Source organism: Rhinoraja longicauda, chromosome 17, assembly GCF_053455715.1.
Source record: "Rhinoraja longicauda isolate Sanriku21f chromosome 17, sRhiLon1.1, whole genome shotgun sequence".
NCBI classification, from domain to species: domain Eukaryota; kingdom Metazoa; phylum Chordata; class Chondrichthyes; order Rajiformes; family Arhynchobatidae; genus Rhinoraja; species Rhinoraja longicauda.
In genome coordinates this window covers 20,309,799-20,319,554 of record NC_135969.1, presented here as the reverse complement: position 1 = coordinate 20,319,554, position 9,756 = coordinate 20,309,799, and positions in this window count along the sequence as shown.

Below are 9,756 nucleotides of genomic sequence, written 5' to 3'. Positions count from 1 at the left end.
CCAATGTCCACTTATTACCTGCCGCACATTGTCCTGCCTCTCCCCTTTTCCAGCTTTTTTCTCTCTCCCTACAATCAATCTGAAGAAGGGTGCCGACCCGAAACCTCACCTGTCCATGTCTTCCAGAGATGCTGCCTGACCCGCTGAGTTACTCCAGCAGAGGAGTACTCAGGAGTTGTCCACGGGAGTTGGCAAGTCATATTACAGTTGCACAAGATGTTGGTGAGACCGCACTTGTGTCCAGTTTTGGTCACCCTGCTACAGGCAGGATGCCATTAAGCTGAAAAGAGTGCAGAGAAGATTTACGAGGATGTTACTGAGTCTAGAGGGTTTGAGCTACAGGGAGAGGCTGAGTAGGATGGGCCTTTTTTTCCCTGGAGCGGAGGAGACTGAGGGGAAACCATCTAGAGGATTATAAAATCATGAGGGATATGAATAAGGTGAATGGTCACAATTTGTTTGGCACCGTTAGGGAATCTCAGGTTTAAGGTGGGAGGGAAATGATTTAATAGGAACCTGAGGGACAACCTTTCCACATAAGGGTGGTGGGTGTATGGAATGAGCTGCCATAGGAGATGGTTGAGGCAATAGGATTATGACATTTAATAGACACTTGGACAGGCACATGGATAGGAAATGCTTACAGGGATATAGGCCAAATGGGACCAGCCTAGATGGTGCGGCTTGGTCAGCACGGACGGATTGGGCTGAAGGGCCTGTTTCCATGCTGTGCGGCCCTCTGACTCACCAACTTTACCTTTGCAGGTCCGGTGACAGCCGAGCGGCTGTGGCGATGTGTTAGAGAAGGTTCCGGAAGCAGGAGCTCTCAGGCCCTCGTGCAGCTGGTCCAGGTGAGGGGGTGACAGGGGGTGCCTGAGGGAGGGGCAGAAGCCCATCAGACTATCCACGATAGGGGACAGTTTCTTCCCAGCTGTTATCAGGCAAATGAAGTGTCTCTCACCAACTAGAGAGAGAGGCCCTGACCTCCCTTCTACCTCATTTTGCGACGCTTGGACTATCTTTAATTGAACTTTACTGGACTTTATCTTGCACTAAATCTTATTCCCTTGATCCTATATCTGCACATTTTGGACGGCTTGATTGTCATCATGTATTGTCTTTACGCTGAGTGGATAGCACGCATCAAAAAGCTTTTCACTGTCCATCATTACACATAATAATAATCATTTACAGGTCCGTTAGTCTTCAGCAAGTAAGAATTTCATTGATCCATTACTGATACATGTGAAAATTAAACGTTCTTGACTCTTGACTTACTTGACGCTTGCTACATATTCCTCGGTACACATGACAATAAACTAAACTAAACTAAACTATTCAATCCCCTGACTGATGATGCTATCCTTCCAGTAATGGGGCGACCAGAACTTCACATCATATTCTGAGTGCAGCCTAAAGCTGCCAATACTGACATGTATCTGTGTGTGTGTGTGTGTGTGTGTGTGTCTGTGTCGGTATGTATGTATGTCTGTGTGTGTGCGTGTGTGTGTCTGTGTGTGTGTCTGTGTGTGTGTGTGTGTCTGTGTGTGTGTGTGTCTGTGTGTGTGTGTGTCTGTGTGTGTGGGTGTGTGCGTGTCTATGTCGGTATGTGTGTGTGTGTGTGTGTGTGTGTGTGTGTGTCTGTGTGTGTGTGTGTCTGTGTGTGTGTGTGTGTGTGTGCGTGTGTGTGTGTGTGTCTGTGTGTGTGTGTGTGGGTGTATGCGTGTCTATGTCGGTATGTGTGTGTGTGTGTGTGTCTGTGTGTCTGTGTGTGTGTGTGTCTGTGTGTGTGTGTCTGTGTGTGTGTGTGTGTGTGTGTGTCCGTGTGTGTGTGTGTGCATGTCTGTGTGTGTGGCTGCGTGTGTGCGTGCATGTGTGTGTGTGTCAGACGGGCGTGCCGGCAGTGGGCAGGAGGCCACCCATTTGGGCGACCACCCACCGGCGGGCTGTAGTGGAGGGAGTCCGGAGAGACGCCGAGAGGCAGCGGGAACGAGCCGCCATCATCCTCAACGCCAACCCACTCACCGACATCAACGACAGCGCCGGCCAAGAGGGACCCAGGAGGTTCCTGCCCCCCCTCTGCACCGTGGTTGGGGTGGCTGCCACTCCCACAGGGACTGGTAGGTTCTGGGGTTTTGTGGAAGGGAAGGGGGGAGACAGGAGAGAGGGAGAGGAGGGGAGGAAGGGATGGAGAGGAGGAGAAGGAGAGGAGGGATATGGTGTTGGGGAGGGAAGGATGGGGAGAGGAAAGGGAGGGAAGTTGGGGAGTGGAGAGGGATGGCAGGAGAAATGGAGAAGGTAGGAGAGAGGTATAGAGGGCGTGTAGGGGAGAGGCAGGGGAGGGTTGGAGAGGACAGTTGGGAGAGGAGGAGGGGTATGGAGGGAGTCTGGCAGAGAGGAGAGGAATGGGAGGGGTACGAGCGCAAGGGAGAGGGGAGGGGAGGAAAGGAGTATGGAAAGGAGGAGGAGGGAAGGTGGGAGCGCAGAGGAGGGAGGTGTGGGTGTGAGCAAAGGGAAGGGGGCTGGAGGAGACAGGAGGAGAGGACACGAGGGGTGGGAGGGAGTGGGGAGGAGAGTGCAGTGGTAGATTTGCTGCCAGATTTGCTGGAGAGGGATTGGTGACGTTTTGGGTCAGGACCCTTATTCAAACTCAAGAAGTCTTGACAGGAAATGCCACCTATCCATGTCCTCCAGAGATCACTGTGACCTGCACTTTGCATTCTACATGAGGTTCCAGCATCTGCAGTTCCTTGCGTGTCACTCTAGACCATTCCTGTCCATGTCCCTGTCCAAATGTCTTTTGAATGTTGTTACAGTACCTGCCTCAACTATCTCCTCTGGCAGCTCGTTCCATTTACCCACCATCCTCAAATTTCTATCAAATCTTTCCCCTCTCACCTTAAAGACATTCGGACAGGTACATAAATGGGAATGGTTTAGAGGGATATGGGCCATGAGGGAGTGGTCAAGTCAAGAGTGTTTTATTGTCATGTGTCCCAGATAGAACAATGAAATTCTTACTTGCTGCAGCACAACAGAATATGCAAACATAGTACACTGTAATCAATATAATAAACGAGGGGAAAACAAAAGTTCAGTGTGTATATGTACACATACCCTCAAGTACACACATATATATACGTATCCATATACATATACACACACACACACACACACACACATATATACACACACACACACACACACACACACACACACACACACATACTCAAAAAACAAACAAACAATAGTAGTGCAAGTTGGGTTGAAGGGCCTGTTGCCATGCTGTACGACTCTATGACTTGATAAATCTATGGTTTTTGATTCCCCTATCCTGGGTAAAAGACTGTGAATTCACCCTATCTATTCCCCTCATGATTTTATGCACCTCTATAAAATCACCCCTCAGCCTCCTGGTCTCCAAGGAATAAAGTCCCAGCCTGCCCAACAACTCTCTATAACTCAAGCACTCAAATCCTGACAACATCCTTGTAAATCTTCTGTGCACATAGTTCCAGCTTAATGGCAACCTTCCTCTAGCATGGTGACCAAAACGGAACACAAGACTCTTAAGTACGGCCTCACCAACATCTTGTACAACTGTAACATAATGTGCCTACTTCTATACTTGGTTCCCTGACTGATGAAGGCCAGCGTGCCAAAAGCTTTATTCACCACCCTGTCTCCCTTTGACACCACTTTCAGGAGGGAACAGTGTACCTGCACTCCTAGATTCCTCTACTCTGCCATGACTTAAGTGTTGTAATCGTGCAAATTTGGGGAAAGGAATCTACCTGCAAGAGTCTAGTCCCTGCTAAAGGGTACCAGGTGCTTGTCTTCCCTGTAGTGTGGAGATGTTTTATGGAAGGGGAAATGTGTTTGTGTGCAGAATCACAGCCCCTGGTATGTTTGACATTGGTAGAGTATTTTGGGAGACAGTCCCTTAAGATCCTTCCTCTCATTACAGCCCTCAGGGCGGTGAAGATGCCAGGTCCAAGGAGCAAGCTGCACAACTAACTGCCCCGTACCACCACAGTACGAGGGTCCCGCGGTGAGAGGGGCATTGGGGAAGAATCCCGCAAAGTTGTAATAAAACTGGAGAAAAATGCACTGTTACCAACATTAAATGTTCTTCACATTGCGTGCCATCCTTGCCCAGGAGTGTGTGATGGGATGGTGTAGAGGAAGCTTCACTCTGTGTCTGACTCTGGGTGTGTGTGATGGGATGGTGTAGAGTGTGTGATGGGATGGTGTAGAGTGTGTGATGGGACAGTGTAGAGTGTGTGATGGGACGGTGTAGAGTGTGTGATGGGACGGTGTAGAGTGTGTGATGGGACGGTGTAGAGTGTGTGATGGGACAGTGTAGAGTGTGTGATGGGACAGTGTAGAGTGTGTGATGGGACAGTGTAGAGTGTGTGATGGGACGGTGTAGAGTGTGTGATGGGACAGTGTAGAGTGTGTGATGGGACGGTGTAGAGTGTGTGATGGGACGGTGTAGAGTGTGTGATGGGACGGTATATGCTGATAGATGATGTTCTGTCTGTCGTTGCCCAGCGAATGTTTGTTTTTTAAATCAAAAATATTTATTCAAATATTAAAATAATATATACAATACAATAAAACCAAAACAGAACCCATCACCAGAATACTATACAAACAAATATACCAATTGGAACTATTATACAATTATATTACAATCCCCATCCAGGATACATCCAATCCCCCGCTGTGCCCAGCGGTCCCGGAAATCCCCCAGGGTGCCCGTGGACAGCGCATAGTCCCTCTCCAACACCACCCGGCGCGGATGTAACCCCGGAAAAGGGGTAGGCAGCCGGCTCGGGCAGAGCCCTCTTCCACCTGGCGCCGTGAGTCGCGGATGGCTAGCTTGGCCAGGCTCAGGAGCAACCCAACAAGGACATCTTCGGCCCTACCCTCTCCCCCACGCACAGGGTGTCCAAAGATGAGGATGGTGGGTGAAAAATGCAGCCAAAAAGCAAGGAGCAGCCCCTTTAGAGGTGATACTGTTGGTGTTTCTCCTTCTGACTGATGGAGATTGAAAGTCGGAGAGGGACTACGCGCAGATCTGGCTCTGCATTCCTCATCTCCACAGTACCTTAATTGGTACATGTGACAATAAATTGATCTTAAAATCTCTTTAAATCAGTTTCCACAAGCTGCCCAAACGTTGCAGGCAACAGCTCCATCCAAGACCACCAGATATTGCAGAGAATTGTGGACGCAGCCCAGATCATTACGCAAACCAACCTCCATCTAGACCTCACGCTGCCTCGGCAAGGCCACCAGCATAATCAAGGTCCAGTCTCACCCCGGTCACTCCATCCTCTCCCCTCTCCCATCAGGCAAGAGGTACAGAAGTGTGAAAACCTCCAGATTCAGGGATAGTTTCTTCCCAGCTGTTACCAGGCAACAACCATCCTATCAACTCAGAGAGCAGTCCTGACCTCCCATCTGCCTCATTGGAGACTATCTTTTATCGGACTTTACTAGACTTGCACTAAACGTTACTCTCTTTATCCTGTATCTGCACTGTGGACAGCTTGATTGTAATCATGTATAGTCTTTCCACTGGCTGGATAGCATGCAACAAAAAAGCTTATCACTGTACCTCAGTACACGTGACAATAAACCAAAGTAATCTAAAGAAGGGTCCCGGATCCGAATCGTCACCTGTCCATTCGCTCCACAGATGCTGCTGAACCCACTGAGTTCCTCCAGCACTTTGGGTATTGGTCATAGAGTGAAGATGTGGAAACAGGCCCCTCTGCCCAACTTGCCCACACCGGCCAACATGTCCCAGCTACATTAGTCCCACCTGCCGGCGTTTGGTCCATATTCAGCCAAACCTGTCCTATCCATGTGCCTGTCTAACTGCTTCTTAAATGTTGGGATAGTCACAGCCTCAACTACCTCATCTGGCAGCTTGTTCCATACACCCACATGATTATATAATCAGATCTTTCATCAACCTCTGACGCTCTAGAGAAAACAACCTTCCCAGTGCGGCACTCCCTCAGTACCCCCCTCCCACAGTGCGGCGCTCCCTCAGTACCCCCCTCCCACAGTGCGGCACTCCCTCAGTACCCCCCTCCCACAGTGTGACCCTCCCTCAGTACCCCCCTCCCACAGTGTGACCCTCCCTCAGTACCCCCCTCCCACAGTGTGACCCTCCCTCAGTACCCCCCTCCCACAGTGCGGCACTCCCTCAGTACCCCCCTCCCACAGTGCGGCACTCCCTCAGTACCCCCCTCCCACAGTGTGACCCTCCCTCAGTACCCCCCTCCCACAGTGCGGCACTCCCTCAGTACCCCCCTCCCACAGTGCAGCACTCCCTCAGTACCCCCCTCCCACAGTGTGACCCTCCCTCAGTACCCCCCTCCCACAGTGCGGCACTCCCTCAGTACCCCCCTCCCACAGTGTGACCCTCCCTCAGTACCCCCCTCCCACAGTGCGGCACTCCCTCAGTACCCCCCTCCCACAGTGCGGCACTCCCTCAGTACCCCCCTCCCACAGTGCAGCACTCCCTCAGTACCCCCCTCCCACAGTGTGACCCTCCCTCAGTACCGCCCCTCCCACAGTGCGGCGCTCCCTCAGTACCGCCCCTCCCACAGTGTGACCCTCCCTCAGTACCGCCCCTCCCACAGTGCGGCACTCCCTCAGTACCCCCCTCCCACAGTGCGGCGCTCCCTCAGTACTGCCCCTCCCACAGTGCGGCGCTCCCTCAGTACCGCCCCTCCCACAGTGCTGGGCTGCTGGGGCGGAAAGTCAACTGTTGCCAAGTCAGCAGAGAAGGAATTTTGATCCCACTTTAAGGAATGTCAGTGGAGGAAGGGGGCTCTGCTTCTAACCACACACCCCTCACCTGACCCGTTCACGGACTCGCAACTTGCCAACGATGCTGAAACCCGATGCTAAAAGCTCCCAAAATAGCCCGAGCGGTCAGAAGGAAGCCACCAACAGGACAGCATTCACCGTGGGTCTGGTCAGACTTTGACGACCTGTGGCCGTAGACCGCCCAGCAAAATGGCAAAGATCCCACAACAAGGTATGTCCACTCTACGTTTTGTTCTACATCATTTATTTTTTTTGTCATGCAGCTTGCCTCTTGCAAACAGTCAGGATATGCGGGGGGGAAACACAGTGCTGGAGGAACTCAGCGGGTCAGGCAAGGCTGGATAGGTTCCACACACAACAGTCCAGGCCGTCTTAACGCATGGGCCTGATGGGCACTTGCCCGGGGCCCCACGAGCATAGGGGCCCCATGCTGATCTGTGTATGTTAAGTGACTTGCAATAAATAAATACTACTTTAAAAATGTAGGTTCAATAAGTGCTTTTTTCGCAACATTTTCGGTCCCTAAGTGCTTCTCACAACAATGTAGCACCCTAAGTCCATCGCTAAGTGCTTTTCGGTAAGTGCTTTTCGCCGGCACGACATGGGGGGGCTGGTAGGGAAAGGGGGGTGGGGGAGAGTAACGGTAGGGGCCCCAGTACACTGCTTTGCCCGGGGGCCCATAATGCTGTAAAAACGGCCCTGACACAGAGGCCGTCCCATTGATGGAAACATAGAATAGAAGGAACTGGCCCTTCAGCCCACAATGTCCATGCCCGACATAATGTGTGCCCGTGACCTGAATCGTCATCCACACGCTGTCTCCAGAGATGCTGTCTAACCCGCTGAGATACTCCAGCACATTGTGTCTTCGGTATATACTGGCATCTGCAGTTCCTTTCTACACATAATGTGGTAGATGCAGACTTTTATAGAAAGGAAGAAGGTGGGCTGATGGGTTAAGACACAGAACAGGAACATACCCTTCGGCCCACGATGTCCGTGCCCGAACGTGACACCAAGTTAAACGAATCTCTGCCTGCACGTGAACCATACCCCTCCATTCCCTGCATATCCATGAGTCTATCCCAAACTCTCTAAAAGCCACTATCATACCTGCCTCCGCCACCACCACAGCAGCATGTTCCAGGCACCCACCACCCTCTGTGTAATAAAACATGCCCCACACATCTCCCTTAAACCTTGACATTTCCATCCTGGGGAAAAGGGTTCTGTCTCTCTACGCTATTTATGCCTTTCTCGATTTTAAATACTTCTATCAGAATGGCGGAGTTGACTCGATGGGCCGAATGGCCTAATTCTACTATAACTTGTGAACTTGAGAAGGTCTCCCCCCCCCCCCCCCCCCCCAACCTCCGAAGTTCCAGGAAAAAAAACCAAATCCTGATACAATTACTTTGTGTCTTCTTCCTTCATGCAAGATGGCACAAAAACAGTCAAACAAATAGAGTCACAGAGTCGTACATCGCTGAAACAGGCCCTTCGGCCCAGCTTCTCCATGCCGGCCAAGATGTCACATCTATGCTGGTCCCATTTGCTCGCATTTGACCCATATCCCTTGAAACCTTTCCTATCCACGTACCTGTCAAATGCTTCTTAAACCTACCTCAACTACCTCCTCCGGCAGCTCCTTCCGTACACTCATCACCCTCTGTAAAAAACAGTTACCTCTCAGATTCCTTTTAAATCTTTCCCCCCACAACTTAAGCCTATGTCCTTTGGTTCTCGATTCCCCTACTCTGGGCAAAAGACTGTGCGTTTACCCAAGCTATTTCTCTCTTGATTTTGTACCCTCTAAGATCACCCCTCATCCTCCTGAAAACAATGGAATAAAGTCCTCGCCTGCTCAACCTCTCCCTATAGATCAATCCCTTGAGTCATGGAAACATAGACAATAGGTGCAGGAGGAGTCCATTTGGCCCTTCGAGCCAGCACCGCCATTCATTGTGATCATGGCTGATCATCCACAATCAGCAACTTGTGCCTGCCTCACCAATGTCTTATACAACTGCAACATGACCTCCCAACTTCTATGCTCAATACCCTGACTGATGATTGCTAGTGTGCCAAAAGCCTTTTTGACCACCCCATCTACTGTTAAATTCCATCCACCATTACTTAGCCCACCTGCCCAACCGATCAAGATCCTGCTGCAATTTTTTACAACCATCTTCACTCTATTTGTAATACAATATTTGTATCATGTTTATACTCAGGGCAAAAACAGGGCAAGCTTAGATGGGGCATCTTGGTCGGTATGGATGAGTTGGGCAGGAGGGCCTGTTCTCATGCTGTGTAACTCTGACTGACACACTGGGTAAGGTTTGCCCCATTCCCTTCCACTCATGGTGGCCCCAGTTCTGCTGACTGGGATCCCGTGCTCTCGCTGAACTGAGGAAGGGTCCCAACACGAAACGTCGTCTACCCATTCCCTCCACAGATGCTGCTTGGCCCGCTGAGTTCTTCCAGCAGTTTGTGTTTTGCTCCCTCCGAGCTCACTGGGTTCACTGGGATAATTATCACGACGCTATAAAAGTGTCTAAAAAAAACCCCAATACAGATCAATTAAAATATGTAGAATGAATATGAAAAGATATTTGGACAGATAGGAATGATTTGGAGGATGTGGGCCAAATGCAGGTAAATGGGACTAGCCCAGTAAGTCAACTTGCTTAGCATGGACAAGGTGCTGGCTCGAAGGGCCAAATGGACTCCTCCTGCACCTATTGTCTATGTTTCCATGACTCAAGGGCTTGATCTATAGGGAGAGGTTGAGCAGGCGAGGACTTTATTCCATTGTGCGCAGGGGTGATCTTAGAGGGTACAAAATCATGAGAGAAATAGCTTGGGTAAACGCACAGTCTTTTGCCCAGAGTGGGGGGGGGG